The following is an 18,237-nucleotide window of genomic DNA, read 5'->3' on the forward strand; positions in this document are numbered from 1 at the left end:
GATAACTCAATTAACAAATAAGAAAAAGATATAAATAGTAATGCAAAGTAAATAGCAGAAAAGTTTTGGATTATATTTAACATTTTCCAGATTCCAAAAGAAATTTACAAGTGAATACAAGATAGATGTTCCTCTAGACTGAACATATAACTACATTAGTCTATCTTGATTCATAAAGCTCTAATCATATTACATTAAGTTTTGAGCTAATTGAATTCAGTTGTCTTCCCTTCCGAATTCACCTTCTTCCAAATCTTGAAACAACTCCTTGTCAAAGACACGATCCTTTTCAGAAGTGAAGCTGGCTGGTCTGACTGGTTGAACTCCAACTGACTTTAGATTATTCTTGAACTGATTGTACCTTTTAATATTCTTTTCACAATAAGCTTGAATCAGATCAGCTGCTTGAGTTTTCAACATGGATGAATATCCAGCAGTTCTTAAGTGATGTTCCATCTAGACAAGATGCTTAGCAGAGTAGTCTTTAAGAGATTATAAATCGAGCTGGCAGATTTGAAGACAGTCAGACTTAAAGAATCTTACCTGATGAGGATTGTTGACCACTTGAGGACTAGCCCTGCTGGCAAACTCTTTGAGCCTTTCTCGAAGAACTTCATTCAATTCTGAGCTTCTTTTGACTTTTTGAGAAGAACCTAAATCTCTGATAAAGAACGATTCTCAAACAGATGAAGTGATACCTTGAAAGATCCTTCGCTCTGACAATATACAAATATGCTCATTTCATTTAGAGATCTGTCAAAGGCAGCTGTGATTCTTGAGACTTCAGTCTTTATAGCATTCATGTACACGTCATTGTTTGGATTAGAGATCTCCAGCTTGTCCAGAAGATGTAGAAACTGCTTATCATTGTTTGTGCTCAACTGAGGCATATCAACTACTCTCCTAGCTTCATCCCATTTTTCACCAATCTTCAGTTTGACATCTCTTCTCCTTTCTTTAGCTTTAATGTCATGAAGACGTTGCTTTTCAAGAGTTTCTGTTCGTTCAATGTTTTTCCTCATATCAATGATCTGGGATACCTTTTTGAGTTCAACTTATTTTCTTTTCAACTCTGACTGCTGCTGCTGAAACTCTTTCTCAAAAACAGGATCCACTTGAGCTTCCTCTTCCCATTCTCCAAAATCACTTTCCTCCTTAGCTTCAAAGAAACCATATTTATCTTCCAAGACTGGTTCAGTGGGAACGTCCAAAATATCAAAGTCATCCTATTCTCCACTATAGTAGACATCATCAGCCTTCCATGTGCCTCCAGCAGACAAATCTTTTTCTTTTCCCTTTCTACTTGTCCCTTTCTTCTCCCCCTTAGTTGAGGAATCCTCTACAGACTTTCCTCTAGACCCTCCATGACCTTCATCACCTCTAGAGCCTGAGCCTCCACCAGACGGCCCTTCAAAGAAAGTTCTTTGTTCTTCATTAGGGCAGTGAGAATTTTTGATCATGAAGTACAAGTGCTTCATCCCTTCATTGAGATGTTCCATGCCCGTCTCTATCTTCAGAAATCTGGAGGAATCCAGTGAATGATTCATTTCAACCAAGTCTTCAAGAGAAGTCATTCTTGTATGGAGAGAGCGGAAGTTTGAAATATCTTCAGCTGATAACGTTGGAGATGCCTGGATTGAGTTAAGCTTTGGTACAACAGAGGTCTTCAAATCTGATATCTCAGTCCTGATGAGAGCCAGCTGATTATTGACAGAGGTGGAAGAAGAAGACCGTTCAGCCACTTGTTCTTTGAATGATTGAGCCTCAGCCTGACTTTTTGCAAGTCGTTCTTTCAGTTCAGCAATTTGAGCTAACAGATTTTCAGTGTTTGTGTCTGTGTGTGCGCTCACCTTAATATCTCTCCTGTTTGATTCACTCAACTCACGTGCTTGTGTATCTCTCAATATTATTGCTCGTGAGGAGTCTTCCTGATGCTGATCTTCTGTACCTGCAATTGAAATCACCCTAGCCTCTTCAAGAGAGGTCAGTGGTGGTGCAATGGGAATTCGCGAGTCCCGATCCTCAGTCAAACCTATCTTTTCATGTGAAATAGATGTCTGAATTGCTTCAGGGATAGATTGACTGAGTTGCCCTCCACTTTCTCCAGATAAATCTGTGAGTGGAGAATCTCGTGAGGGAGCCAGAGGTGTTGGATCTGGGAGGGGAGAAAATGACTCTATTAAAGGTGGCTGAGAGTCAGATTTTCCCTCAGAAGCATGTGACTGCTCTTCTGCCGTAACTATGGCAGGCACTGTAACTGACTCAATGTGCACTCCTCGCTCCGTGTCCTGAGTATCATCTATTGATCTGTATGCTTCCATTGTGAGTAATGAAAGTGTGCTTGACTCAGTACAGGATGCCATGACCCTATGGCGAATTTCAATAGATTCATCATGTTGATAGAATGTCTCTAGTAACTGTTCACTGGCCATATCAAAGTCCATGTCCTGTTGGGAGGACAAGGATGGGCTTTCAGATGCCTCAGTAAATGTTCTTCTTTTCTTGGGAGGAGGCAGAGCTGAGGGTTCATTCACATCCAACAACATACTACTTCCTACTAACCTTCTAGGTAACATTTTAGACAGTGGGGGAGAGGTTGAGATAGGTTGTGACTCTGTGTTTGGCTCTCTGACCTGGGATTGAAGCCGCGGTTCTACAACTTCATGGTCAGCCCTATCAACCACTGGGGGTCTTTCAACAGAAGTAGGAATAGTTTGAGTGTGAGGAATTATTACCTGCAGAGGAAGAGCATCTGATGTTTGAGCCTGGGTGGTTTGAACCACTGGAGGTTGAGCTTGCTGTTCATGACCGGGAAGATTGAAAATAGGTAAAGGAATGTAAGTGGCCATAAAAGCAGATACAAGTACTGGAACTTGCATGAATTTAAAGGTTGTGTCTTGGCGAGTGTAAATCTTTTTGCTTACTGGAGGGGGTTCAGTTACTGAAGAGTTAGCAAAAAGAGATTTATGCTCAGGTGAGAGAAGATGTTCTGCTATGAGCATGAGAAAACGAGCGTAGTAGCACGAAACCCTACGATTTGTAGAATGATCACGTAAAGCAGTAGTGAAACGTCTCAGAAGAATGGGTAAAAGTAGTTTGCCAAAATTGATCCTTTGATTGAAAACAACCGCAAGACCAATATACTGCAGAGTGGAAGTGATGTTATGAAAGTTGGATTTAGTGCAGTTGGCAAACACTTTGGAAAGTGTATCGAAGAAAATATCTCATTCAGAAACCAAATTGGATTTAGACAACTTGGTTAAATTAATCACCCCCTAATAGTGAATAGCATGGAAAAAGTTTGAAATATCATTTTCAGAGGGTAAATTACAGAAATTGTCCATTGGAAAATTTAACGCTCGATTGACGACTGTTTCATCAACTACATATTGTGTGTTTGCCACGGTGAATGAAAAAGATTTAAAATCATCGGCCACAGTAGAGGTTGTGCAAATCAGTCTGAGCAGATCGACATTTAAAAGCACATTTGATTTAATAGCAGAGCTAACAATCGAATGGTCATTTAAAAATCTAATCCACGGCTTAAATTTTTCCCCATCACATTTTTCTGGATTAAAATAACCAACAAGATTATGCGAGACAATTTGGAAATTGAGAGCCATTTTAAAAACAAATACAAAAAGACACACGCTGTCAGAATTTTAAGAATTAAATTAAGAAAATTCGAATTAAAAATTAATTAATAATTCGAATTAATTCAATTATATCCAAAAAATTAGAAACAAATGTGTCTTGACCACCAAAATCAGATATGCAAACAGATAACTCAAACACACAACACAACAGCCAATGAAATGAAAGATTTGATTTTGAAAATATATATATATATTTTTAAAAAAAAATTGGCAGCACTTCTGTATGCATATACATGTATGTATATATAACAGGAGTGAAAATGTTATGCTGAGTAAAAACTCGAGCAAGGAAGTATCAATGGAGGTTTGTGTTTGATCGAATAGAGAGAGAGAGAGAAACAAACTGCTGGAATTTGAAAGGAAGAAAAAAAACTAATTACAAATAAAAGAAATACAAAAAAAACTTAAGTAGACAACTGGTATGACAATCGAGGAAAGTCATACCGATTGTCTTCCCGATTGTCATACCAGGAAAATGGTAATAATAATAAAAACAAATAAAAATATAATTGGTACGACAATCTGATAGTCATACCGATTGTCATACCAATATAAAATACCTGAATATAACAGAATAAACTAGAAAGATAATCGATAGTCTTACCGATTGTCATTCTAGTACAATATAAAAGAAATATATCTGATATAAATTTTATTACTGGCAAGACTATTGATAGTCATACCGATTGTCTTGCCAGTATAAAATTAAACTGAAAATAAAATTAAACACATATATGTACTGAAATGACTTTCAGCAAGACAATTTCAATTGTCTTGCCGATTGTCATTCTAGTATAACATTAACTTATACACAGAATTAATACTTATAGTTACAGAATAAATTTACAAAAACAAAAGCAATATTTCAGAAATAATTTTATTTTATTCCAAAAATAGATTTTTGTTGAATTTTAGCAAATAAAATTCATAGAAAAATATTTTTAGAGAAAATAAAATATTCTGAGATATTAAAATTAACAAGTAGAATAAATAAATAAGATAAGATAATAAAACTTACATAGAAATAAGCATGAAATTATGGAAAATATGATAAAATAAATTTGCGAATGAATTTTTCATTTATGAAAAATTCATTTGTAAATTCATTCAAGAACAGATTTCAGATATTCACAAGTTTAATCACTAAAGCTATTCAACATACCCAATTTACCAACTAATTTGGTAAATGTGGATTCATCAAGAGGTTTAGTGAAAATATCTGCTATTTGTTCTTCTGTTGGAACAAAAAATAGTTCAACAGTACCATTCATGACGTGTTCTCTAATAAAATGATACCTGATGTCAATGTGCTTGGTCCTTGTATGCTGCACAGGGTTGTTGGTGATGGCTATTGCACTTGTATTGTCACATAGAATAGGTATTTTGTTCAATACAGAGCCATAGTCCCGTAGCTGATTCCTAATCCACAAAATCTGAGCACAGCATCTTCCAGCATCAATATATTCAGCCTCGGCCGTTGAATTGGAAATTGTTTGTTGTTTCTTGCTGTACCATGAGACTAGTCTGCTACCTAGGAATTGACAACTCCCTGAGGTGCTTTTCCTATCAACAACACTTCCTGCGTAATCTGAATCTGTATATCCAACAAGGTTAAAACCAGATTCTTTAGGGTACCAAATACCTAGATTTGGTGTTCCCTTAAGATATCTCAAGATTCGTTTAACAGCAACGAGATGAATATCTCTAGGATCCGCTTGGAACCTTGCACATAAGCATGTAGCATACATAATATTTGGTCTACTTGCAGTAAGATAGAGTAATGAGCCAATCATACCTCTGTAGCTTGTGACATCTACCTTAATAGAGTTTTCACATGGTCCAAGCTTGACAGCTGTAGTTGACGGAGTCCTTGCTGATGCAGAATCCTCTAGATTGTATTTTTTGAGGAGTTCCTTGAGATACTTGGATTGACAAATAAAAATTCCATCTAACCTTTGATTTACTTGTACTCCAAGAAAGAACTTCAGCTCTCCCATCATGCTCATTTCAAATTTGTTGTGCATTAACTTAGCAAATCTCTTACAGAGATTATCATTAGTAGACCCAAATATTATATCATCCACATAGACTTGGACTAATATAGTATCATTCTTATGCTTTTTAGAAAAGAGAGTTTTGTCTATGACACCTCTAATAAAGCTATTTTCAATAAGAAATTCAGAGAGAGTGTCATACCATTTTCTCGGAGACTGTTTGAGTCCATAGATAGCCTTGAAAAGAAAGTAGACAAAATCCAAATGATCTGGATCTTCAAAACCAGGAGGTTGCTCTACATACACCTCTTCATCCAGCTTTCCATTCAGAAAGGCACTCTTGACATCCATTTGATAAACTTTAAAGTTAGAGAATGCCGTGAATGCCAGAAATATCCTGATGGCCTCTAGTCTAGCCACTGGAGCATAGGTTTCATCATAATCAATGCCTTCAGCTTGAGAATACCCTTTAGCTACCAGTCTTGCTTTGTTTCTTGTAACCACACCATCTTCATCTAGTTTATTCCTGAATACCCACCGAGTACCAACAGCTTTCTTGTGTGTAGGTCTAGGTACCAGTTTCAAGACTTGTTGATGTTCAAACTGATTGAGTTCATCTTGCATAGCAATCACCCAATCTAGATCAGTCAGTGCTTCTTCAATCTTCTTAGGTTCCATCTCAGAAAGAAATCCTGATAATAGACATTCATTTTGAGTAGCACGTCTAGTTCTGACTCCAACATCTGGATCACCAATAATCAACTCAAAAGGATGAGCTTCATTCCGGACAGTCTGTCTTGGAAGATTTAATCTTGATGATTCACCTCGAAACACATTGGGATGTTGTGTCCTACTAGTTGATCCTTCAGCATCTCCCCCTGAGTTGTTGTCAGGTTGACTTGATGATTCTTCGTCAGTAGCAGTGGTATCTCCATTGTTGCCAATGTTTCCATCACCATTACCTTGAGTATCATCATGATTAACAAGTTCTTCACCAGCAACAACCTCAGGTTCTTGATCATGTTCTGATTCTGAATCTGACATATCATCAAACTTCAGTTTCTCAGAAGGATCTTCAGTTTGGATACTAGGGAGTTTAGTGTCATCAAATGTAACATTTACACTTTCAGTTACTTTGCGTTGATCAATGATATACACCCTGTATGATCTTCTTCCATATCCAACAAAAATACCCTCATATGCGTTTGCCTCGAATTTACCACGACGATCATCTCCATCCTTGAGCACGAAGCATCTGGCACCAAATACACGAAAGTATTTGATAGAAGGTTTCTGTTCATTCATAATCTCATAAGGAGTTTTCATGAAGTCTTTGTTGATTAGAGTTCGATTCTGAGTATAACATGTAGTATTGACAGCTTCAGCCCAAAAGTACATTGGAAGACCTGATTCACTTAACATCGTTCTTGCTGCTTCAATCAATGTACGATTCTTCCTTTCTACCACTCCATTTTGCTGAGGGGTTCTAGGAGCTGAAAATTGTCTGATAATCCCTTTGTCTGTACAGAATCCATTGAGAAGTGAATTCTTGAATTCTGTTCCATTATCTGACCTTATTGCTCTAACAGGGACATTAGAATCTAACTCGATCAACTTGATATGATCAATCACAACTTGTGGTCTTTCATCCTTAGAGTGAAGGAATAAAACCCACGTATACTTGGAATAGTCATCAACTATCACAAGACAGTAACACTTCTTTGACATCGAAAGAACATTAACTGGTGCAAATAAATCCATGTGCAATAATTGTAGAACACCAGTTATGGAGGATGTGTCAGTGCCTTTGTGGCTTGCTTTCTTTGACTTTCCTTTCTGGCAAGCCTCACACAGTCCTTCTGGGGAGAATTCCAGCCAGGGCAGACCTCTGACCAATTCTCTTTTGATAAGAGAATTCATTATTTTGAAATTGAGATGGGAAAGTCTCTTGTGCCATAGCCAACTCTCATCTGACGATGCCTTTGAATAGAAACAATTGACTTCAGGATTGCTTCCAGAGTTCATGTCAGCTACGAACAGATTTCCTTTCCGGATTCCCATCAAGGAGGGTTTTTCATTTTTCTTGTGCAGAATCTGACACTTCAGCTTGTCGAATAAAATATTGTAGCCGTTGTCACAGAACTGACTAATGCTAAGTAGATTGTGTTCAAGTCCTTGCACAACATACACATTTTCAATGATAACATTACCAGCTAGCAAACAGCCATATCCCTCAGTTAAATCTTTGCTGTTATCTCCAAAGGTAACCACTGGGCCAGCTTTCTCAACCACATTTGATAGCAGGGCTCTATCTCCGGTCATATATTTTGACGATCCGCTGTCAAGAATCCACACTACCGGTTGTACCTGTTTAATGCCCTGCAATACAAATGGATTAGACCTTCTTCGGAACCCAAGCTTGGTTGGGTCCGGCATACTTGTAAAATTGGCCTTTATCAGGCAAAACAACATTCTTAACTTTAATGTTCTCAACTTTCTCAATGACTGGACATTTGACCTTGTAAACAGCCTTGACAAATTTCTGTTTAGGCTTAGGCACAAATGTCTCCTTTCTAGCTTTAGGAGGATTAGCAGTCTTAGACCTATCATGCTTCCTATTATTCACATGCTGACGAGGAGTAGTCTTATCATTAGAAATATGCTTACCATTAAAATAAGCATACATCAAATTAAAAGCACAAGACATACAATCAGGAACACCACATGCTTTATGAGAGGGATTAACAACAGGCAACTTATGCATGTAGACATGGCATTTTTGTTATCCAACTCATGTGTGTCTGAGTTAGTCTCAGTTGCTTTCACAACTTTTACTGGAACCTTTGACACACTTGAATTGGAAACAACTTTCTCATTAGCAAGATCTTCAGCACAAATTTCTTCTTGAATAATAAATGAGGTCTCATCAAATGGTTCAGCAATTGATTTTTTATAGAGGGGTTCATCAACACCCTTAAGCACATGTGGTACTTCCCTACCTTTAGCACAGACATGAGGAGGGGAGTTTATGCCTAATTCTCCAATAGCAACATTATAATCATAACCTACTCCAAATGTTTGATTAATAGCTTGCTTATTGTAGAACTCTTTAGCCTTAGAACAAGAATTAAAGTAAGTTTTGACCTTAGCCTCAAGACCGGTGATCTTGTCTTTGAGAATAGTTTCGAGTTGTCTATAACAGTCAACTCTATTCTCTAGAAAAAATACTTGTTCTTTTAATTTATCTTGATTAATGTGCACAAGTCTTAATTCATTGACCTCTTTCTCAAGGTCTTTGATTTGTTGATTTAACATTTCATTATCACGACGAGCACAATCTAAGGAACCTCCTAGATGATAAACTAATTCTGCATCAGTAAATTTTACCTCTTTTCTTGACGATGAGGTGTTTGCATCACTATCCATGAGAGCAAGATTCCCAACTTCTTCATCTTCACTGTCAGTATCATCCCAGCTTCTTCCCTTTGCCAGGTAAGCCCTTTCAGATTTACTCATCTGATTAGAATCATAAGAGTTCTTCCTAACTTGTTTTGGCTTCCTGCATTCTGTAGCAAAGTGTCCCAACTCATTGCAGTTGAAGCATCGAATGGTGCTTCGATCAACCATCCCTGTTTTGTACCCACCACTGTTGGTGTTAGAGGATGAAGATCCACCTTTCTGGAATCTGTTGTAGTTGGACTTGTACTTGAACTTGGGATTCCTCTTGAATCTGACATTGGAGAATCTCTTGACAATCAGGGCCATTGACTCATCTTCCAATTGCTCCAGTTCTTCCAAGGAATAAAAATCATCTCCTGATTGATTTGTAGTAGGATGATCAAATTCTGCTACTATCACATTTTCTTCAGCCTTGGAAGACTGTACCATTCTTTCTGACTGTTGAGATTGTTGTTGTTGTTGTGGTTGTTGTTGTTGTTCTTTAGCTACTAGAGCAGTAGACGTGCTGACCACTCTTCCTTTCCCGTAGACTTCCTTCTGCTGAATCTGATCCAACTCATAGGTTTTTAACACACCATAGAGCCTTTCCAAAGAAATCTCACTCAGATCTCTTGCTTCTCTTATGACAGTGATTCTATGTTCGAGATGAGTTGGCAGTGTTAAAAGGAACTTTTTGTTGACCTCCCTGATTGAATAGTATTTACCATTAATGTTCAGGTTGTTGATCAATGCATTGTACCTCTCAAACACTTCAGTGATTCCTTCTCCTGGATTGGATTTAAAGTATTCATACTCAGAGGTTAGGATTTCTAACTTGTTCTCCCTAACTTCCTCTGTGCCTTCATTAATCACCTCAATAGTTTCCCAGATGTGTTTGGAATCTTTACAGTTCATCACAAGTCTATTCATCAAGGGATCAAGGGAATCTACTAAAATTAATTGAAGGCTAGCATCCAGGGAGGCTTCTTCTTTTTCAGCAGGAGAAAAATCCTCAGGATTCTTTACATAAGTTCTAGCTTTGGTAATTACCACATCATCTTCTATTACCTCTGGTTCAATAACCATCGAAATTTTCGGACACTTCTTTAACACTTCTAGATATTTGGGATTTGCAACTTGTAAAAATAATAACATCTTCTTCTTCCACATAACATAATTTTCTTTATCGAATAGAGGAATTTTAACGGTTCCAACTTTTTGTGTAGTCATTATGAATTTTTGAGTAAATAAAAATTCAAGGAGTGAAAGAATCACAAAAGTCTAGGATCTTGATTTGTTCGTTAATCAGAAGGCTCTGATACCAATTGTTAGGTCTCAATATGTTTGTAGAAGGGGGGTTGAATACAAACAATACCGTTTAATCGAATAAAATGCGGAATAAAAAAGTGAAACAAAATTCACGTTAAATAAAACTATTATTAAACTTGAAAGGTGTTATAACAACGGTATCGTTAACAAGGGATTAATCTCAAATAAATTATTCCAAATCTAGAATAAATTCGACATGAACTTTTTCTATTTTTGTAATAAAAGGATCAAATGCTAAATGCAATTTGAGATTAAGTTCTAGGGATTTTGATCCGCTAGATAGTTACACAAGAACAAGAGGAGTATTTCTAGTGGTTTAGATTTAACAATTAATACTAGAAATAAATGTTCTGAGAAATTGCAATAAGTTCTCTGCTATTTTTTTTGTTCTGTGTTCTTCTGTTTTTCTTTTGATATTCAATGTTCTGTTGAAAAACAAACATCTGCTGCTCTTTATATTCAATCCTGTGTTTTTAATTGGCAAGACAATCCTTTTAGCTCAGCAAGACAATCCTTTTAACTGGTAGAACTTTCGGTAGGACAATCCATTGAACTGGCATGACTTTCGGCAAGACAATCTAAATGAACTGGCATGACTTTCGGTATGACTATTGATTGTCATACCGATTGTCATACTAATACAAAAGATTGTATTGCTGAATTAATTTTGAATTTAAATTCAAAATCAATTCTGAAAAACCAAAATATTAATTCAGAATTAATTAATCAAGTAATCCAATTAATCAATAAATTAATCTTTACAGATATAATTTATTTTCTTAATTAAATTATATGACTTAATTAATTAATTAGAGAATTAATACTAATCTTGAACAACAACCACTCTTCTGACAATCTTCTGAAAATCACTGAATCCATTTCACCACTTCAATGTTGACACTCGATGTACTGTCTGGTTTATGAATGACTAACTTCTGTGATGTTTCTTCATGTCTTGATTTTCTTCAGATTAAATCCATGTAATCAATTGATACCCTGACGAGATCTCTGTCACTTGATTAAATCCACAATATTGATTTATATCACTAAGTCTTGATCAATTTCTTGAGCTTCTTCCAGTGAATTAAGTCCTCAAGTCTGTAGACGAACAATGTTACTTAATCATTTGACATATGTTACTTTGAGAGATCTCTCTGACGATAGAACCACTATTTACTTGTTACATCCTTATTTTAGTTGAGTTAAATCCTCGAATAAACAAATAGGCTATGACATGTGCCTTTCATATACGAGTTTTTAATTTAAGATTCCGAGTTGATATTGTGATTATACGTACCAAATGAGTGTATGTAAACGCTATTAGTTTTCGAAGAAAACAAACTTTGAAAAAACGACCATATTTATGAATCATCGAGGATTATGAGAATCACAATTTAATTACGAATTTAAAACCCTACGGATTTATATTCAAGCATGATAATTCAAAACACAAGGAATAAATATGAAATGATTTACGTCGCGAACCATTTACGAGAAAGTATTTCTAAAACGTTTAAGCGACCGAGCGAACGCGTATACGATTAAATAAATGTAATGCACTAACTAACCATGGTAGAAAAGTAACCATGGTTACTTTATCAAATAGTGAGCTAAGGTGTAGGATGATCAACCAAGGCTATCAAATAGTAAGCTAAAGAGCTAAACAAGTGGCTTAGCTTGTAAACTAGGAAGTTAGTTGGATTTGTCCCCAAGATTTGCAACAAGAATAAAATCCTAGGATCTAAACTAGAGAATATCAATCAAATAAAAAGATATCAAGACCTAATTTCCAAGAAGCAACCAAGGAAGCAAGCATAAAAACACTTCTTCTCTCCCAAAACCTCTTCCATTCGGCCCTTTTCAAGAAACCAAGAAATCAAATTCAAACCTTCAAGCTCTAGCCATGGATAAATCCTCTCATTAATTCTCAAGCTTCCTAACAACCAAACTAAGGTAAGATAAATCATTGAGCTCTTTTTATCAAGGTGTAATGGGTGAAATAAAATCAAGAAAGTTGATAATGAATAGTAACTCTTCTTTGGTTTCTTGATTTTGATGGTTGTTTTAGGTTCCAAAAACCATACTCAGCACTCCCAAGAATTCACCATCATCAAGAACACATCTCAAGCTCTCAAAAAAGGTAAAAATCTTTGACCCAACTTTATTTAAGATTTAAGTTCAAGATCCTTTTATTATGTAGTTATAACATAGTTTTGGTAGGAGTATTGTTGTAATATTGATGTTTAGCTAAGTAGATTTAAGGTTGATTGTTTTTGCCTCAAGAACATGATGTTCTTGAGAGGAGTTAGTGTATTGATGATGATATGTTGGTTGTTGGTGGTAGTATAATGATTTAAGGCATAAACGAAACTCCGATTATAACCGTAATCTCGTTAAAACGAACAAAACGTAACTTTAAGTTTCTGCAGAAAGTCCCAAAGATATAAACTGTATTTTCTTGAAAACTAACCCTTGATTATGATTGAAAATGTTATAAGGATCATTTAGGCACTTGAATCACTTGATTCCGATTTACAGATCAAAAGTTATGGCCGTTTTACTAAAAGTGATTTACGCGACAAAAACTGCTACGAATTACAAACTTTGAAAATAAAAAGGATCGACTTAAAAATATTCATAAATCATGAAATGTTTACAAAGGGTAGTAAATTGAGTTTCCTAACTGCCATAAAAATTTCAAGTGAAAATAATAATTTTTCAATTTTATAAAAATGTCGGAGCCGAGGTCGCGGGGAGTACGAATGTCAAAAATAACCCCCTGTTAGGAAACTGCCACTTCGGGATTTTCACCCCTGTTACCAGAAAACTATTTTCAAATAATGTGTTCTAAATTTTTTCTAGATCGTGCACGCGAAAACAATACGTCAATTGAGTTAACGGTTTGAGAGATATCAACGTTTTAGTGAAAGCGGTTTGAATAGTAAAATTCCGTAGTTGACCGAACTTTTGAAATGCTTTTCACCTAATTAAATTCATTTTATCAAAATGAAACTTTTAGGATAAATATTAAAAGCACTCAAGAATCTCCTCGAGGTGGTTTCATATTAAAATACTAATTTTAAGATTTATTAAAAATGATAGAATACGAGTCGCGTAATAGTAACATTCGGTAAAGTCAACTCTAGAAGAATACTTTGACCGTCCGTTTCGACCAAGGATTGATACTTATTTCGAGTCGGTCGAATATTAAAAATTATAAAGTATTGAACTTATTAGAATATAAGTTGGTGATGAGAGTAGGAATGCTGATTAAGATTATGATATTTGTTGAATAGAAAACCCGGAACGAGAGGAAGTCGGAAAACGTATCTTGGATTCCAGGAAAGTTTTCAAACCCTACCTTTTTAGAACTGTTGTGTTGTGATTGCTTTTAAATACTACAATATATGCATGATAAATATTTTATGGAGATTTATAAATTATTATATATTGAATCATAAGATATGATGATTTTGGTATATTAAAAGTACCAGATTTGAAACGATATATTTAGACCGAGGATTGGTCGGTGTAAGTTTATAAAAACTCCGGAAGTATTCCGGAGTTGTTATATTTGAGAAATGTTAATGCTAGAGAATAGCGTAACATGTATATTATAAGACTGAGAGTCGGTCGGGATTTCAAAATAAAGACTCGGGAATCATTTCGGTGATATTACAGATTGATTAAAAGTCCATAGTAGTTACGTATTAAGGGACCAACGTCCACTTACGAAACATTAAAACACCTCGAACTTTTATTAAAACGGTTTCCAAAGATCTTATTCCCACAACTATATTTTATCGTTCGAGTAATAAATATCATATACCTACTCATTTATTATGGGAGAAGCATATCCCAACGATTATTTATTTCAAAACCGATTAAACATTAAAGGTTATTAAATTACATAAACATAAATTAGTTGAGGAATATTATTTTAAATATTCTTTTAAAAGTAAACTCCTTCGAGGTTTAATTAATTACCGATTAATATTTAATTATTTATTATTTATTAAAGGATTTATCTATAATTTAAAAATCATAGAACCTGATTTACAATACTTTCTGATTTTCGAAAAATCATGATTTACAATACTTTCTGATTTTCGGAAAATCATTCGAATAATTTCGGATCGTCGAAAATATCATCTCGACTTATTTAAATATTTGAATATAGTTTCAAAAGAAACTCCCCCCTTATTTAATTATCTGTTGACAACGGTCAACTCACATCCTTAGTACTTCCTCCGAAAAATTCGGAAGTACATATACATATATACACTAATAAATCAAGCTGTTTATATCAACAAGCAAAACGCTTGGGGGAACTTCGATGTGGTTCGAGTTCTCGAGATATGATAGGATTTCCTAAAGGACAAAGGAGGGGTAGGATCCAAGTACTTCGTGTATTGGATAGACTACTGGTACCGCAGGAGACGGTACTATACGTACCTAAGGACCTGCGAAGTGTGTGCATACCCAAAATGAGGACACATAGCCCGTATGCGGCAAGGGTGATAACTGGGATACGAAGGTGTCGTCCTTCTACTAGTAGAAAATGTTACTTTTATCGTAGTATGACAGATCATCGTATACGGTGGCTCCAATGAATGTCCTATATTCTTCCAATTGGAATTGAGATGCAATACCGTAACCCAAGCCTAGGTGCTGGGTTTACCATTAAGGTATTTGTAGACTAATAAGTCAATCAAAAAATTGTATTGAAAAGAGGCGTGTATCACCAAGAAAACCACTTTGAATAAATACGTATCCTTGTACGGAGTAATATAATTTCCTTTAACAGTCTTTTAATACTGTTGATTATTATGGCTGAGCATTATTGCTCACTCTTGCTTTCTTTTAAATATCATAACACAACAGATTACCAGTATGACGGCATGGGACTTAGTCACTTGAAATCGTGGGGAGAATCCCTTACAGCTTTGTCTCAGGTGGACCAGAGTATCCAGATTGGTATAAGATGTTAGTAGTAATTATTGTAACTTCATATAGAGGTTATGAATAATTGTTTAAGATCCTGTAAAGTACATTTGAGTGTAATAAAAGAAGATTACATTTTGTACATCATTTCTAAGGCTATAACTTGTGTGTGTGTGTGCATGAGATTGGGGTTTGTTGGATTATTGAATCTATACAGGTTACACATGAATGAATGATGGCGTGATGACCCAGATTCTTGACCCCAAATTTGGGGGCGTTACAGGTATACACTCGTAATTGTTGATGATTTCATTAGATATACTTGGGTTTATTTTCTACACAGGAAGGATGAAACTCCAGAAATTCTTCTGGACCACATAAGACAAATTGAAAATGGATCTACTCATAAAGTGAAAATTCTGAGAAGTGATAATGGCACTGAATTCAAGAATTCAAAAATGGAGGAATTCTGTAAGTACAAAGGCATAGAACAACAATTCTCAGCTCCTAGTACACCTCAACAAAATGGTGTTGTTGAGAGGAAGAATAGGACCTTGATTGAAGCTGGCAGAACCCTACTAGAAGAAGCAAAACTACCCACTTACTTTTCGGATGAAGTAGTAAACACAACATGTTATACTCAGAATATCACTCTGATAAACAGATATGGTGTTACTCCTTATCAAATGCTAAAAGAGAAGAAGCCCAGTCTTAAACATCATTTATTTGGATGTAAGTGCTTTGTTTTGAGAACTCATACTGATCAGCTTGGAAAGTTTGAATCAAAGGATGATGAAGGAATCTTTGTTGGATACTGACCATCAAGAGTATATAGAGTTTTCAATCTGAGAACAAATACTGTAGTTGTCTCTATCAATGTATCTTTTGATGATAAGAAGATTCCTGGCTTTGCAGAAGACACTCATGAAAGTCTAATCTTTACAAATGAAACTGCATTGTTGGAATCTGGATCAAACTCTAATGAACTGACAAATCCTGATGATCCGAATCCTGACACTCCTTCAGATTCTGAAGATAATCATTGTACTAATAATCCTGCCACTACTAGAAAAAGTAGAACAGACATCGCCTCTTAGACATCGGTTGCTCCTGGAGCCGATGTAAAAGGTTTTTTAGTCATCATTTTTAATCAACCGATGTCTTTTGTTAATATAGACATCAACTTTTTAGCCCAACCGATGTTGTAAGTCTGTTTTAAAAAATGATTCAGCGCGCCTCTTCTATTTCCCCCTTTAGCCAAATATTTCATTCCCTCTTAAAAATTCCCCCAATTTTTACTTCAAATTTTTAAGTATCCAAATCTCCCCACCCTTATCTAAAAACATAAAACAAAAATAAAAAACACTCATCATCCTCTCTCTCTCTCTCTCTCTCTCTCTCTCTCTCTCTCTCTCTCTCTCTCTCTCTCTCTCTCTCTCTCTCTCTCTCTCTCTCTCTCTCTCTCTCTCTCTCTCTCTCTTCTCTCTCTACTCTCTTGACCGATGAACTCAGCTCTCTTCACTCAATTCTATCGACCGGAGAACTCGACTCTCTCCTTTCTCTCTTGATCTAATACCTCCCTCCCAAAACCAATTCTCCCCAACACTGCTCTCTTTTCTTCGGAGGTTGAAAAAGTCAAAAACAAGTTTAAAAGACAGAGGTTTAAAAGTTCAGAAGAAGAGGCTTAAAGAAGTCTGAACTATAAGTACAAGTTGAAAGTGGCCAGAGCTTGAATTGGTAAGTTTTAAACACCAAGTTTCAAATTGGGAGTTTTATTTAGAAACCCGAATTTTTTAATTAGTCAATGATTTGATTTTAATTAGTTTTAAATAGTTAATGAAGTTGATTAATTATTCAAATGGAGCTTGTTAATTAGTTGAGACTTTGTTTATGTGGGTGTTACATATGATGTGTTTATGTGTAATTATATATATTCCGAGTATACGAGGCTTTGTTGAGGCTTTATTTATGCCTGTGTTGATCTTAATTTTTTTGCTTTGTTTAAGTTAAAATGTATGTTAAACATTTGTGTTGCTTTATTTGATTAAGATATGTCAGAGTCTACAATTTTATATAATAATGACCTCATTATCATGAACTTTGTTGTCGCAGGATCATGGAATGGTGATATCAGGCCTGTGGATTGGTTTACCAATGATTCCAAGGATAAGAGTGATAAGTCGTCTCTTTGCTCTGATAAAGGCACTCCCACAGAAACCATCATTGACGCTAAGACTAATAGTAAAGCACCCAGGCTTCGTAGTTATTCAATTTCAAAGCTAGTCGGGAAAAGGCAAAGGTAAGCTAGTGAGTAATGTAAGATTCATGTCATCTTTTACTAATATTTATTGAGTAGAAGCTGGGTAAAGTAATTTAAGCATATTGTAATTCTTGTCACCTTGAAGTGTTTATATGTCTTAATTTTTCACAAGAGGCATCATTAGTTCAAGAGAGGCTACAAGAATGTCATTGACGAAGAAGTTGAGAGGGCTGTAGATTTCTCTAGGAGATGCAGTGAGGCTTTTTATTGAGCTAATTTAATGTGTAATGGTTACTGAATATAATTGATGGTGAAAAGTTAGTATAAAATTCTCATTGATGAAGTCTCTAGGCATCTTAGGAACTTACAATTGTTGTGTTACCATCTGAAAATAAACGTAGTACCAGTAGTATCCAACAAACTTTTATGGTAAATAACAATTGGTTGTGTATGTTTTTGCGTTACATTTCTGCAATAGGCTTATTATCAGTCTGTTTAATTACTTTGTTTGGGTGGTGAAGAAATAATATAACAAGCCTTAATTTCAGAAATATGCTCCTCGTTTTTAGCAATCATTTTGTTAGCTTTCAATCATATAATTATCTTTGTTCTGTTT

This window comes from Apium graveolens, chromosome 7, assembly GCF_009905375.1.
Source record: "Apium graveolens cultivar Ventura chromosome 7, ASM990537v1, whole genome shotgun sequence".
In the NCBI taxonomy this organism is placed as follows: Eukaryota; Viridiplantae; Streptophyta; class Magnoliopsida; order Apiales; family Apiaceae; genus Apium; species Apium graveolens.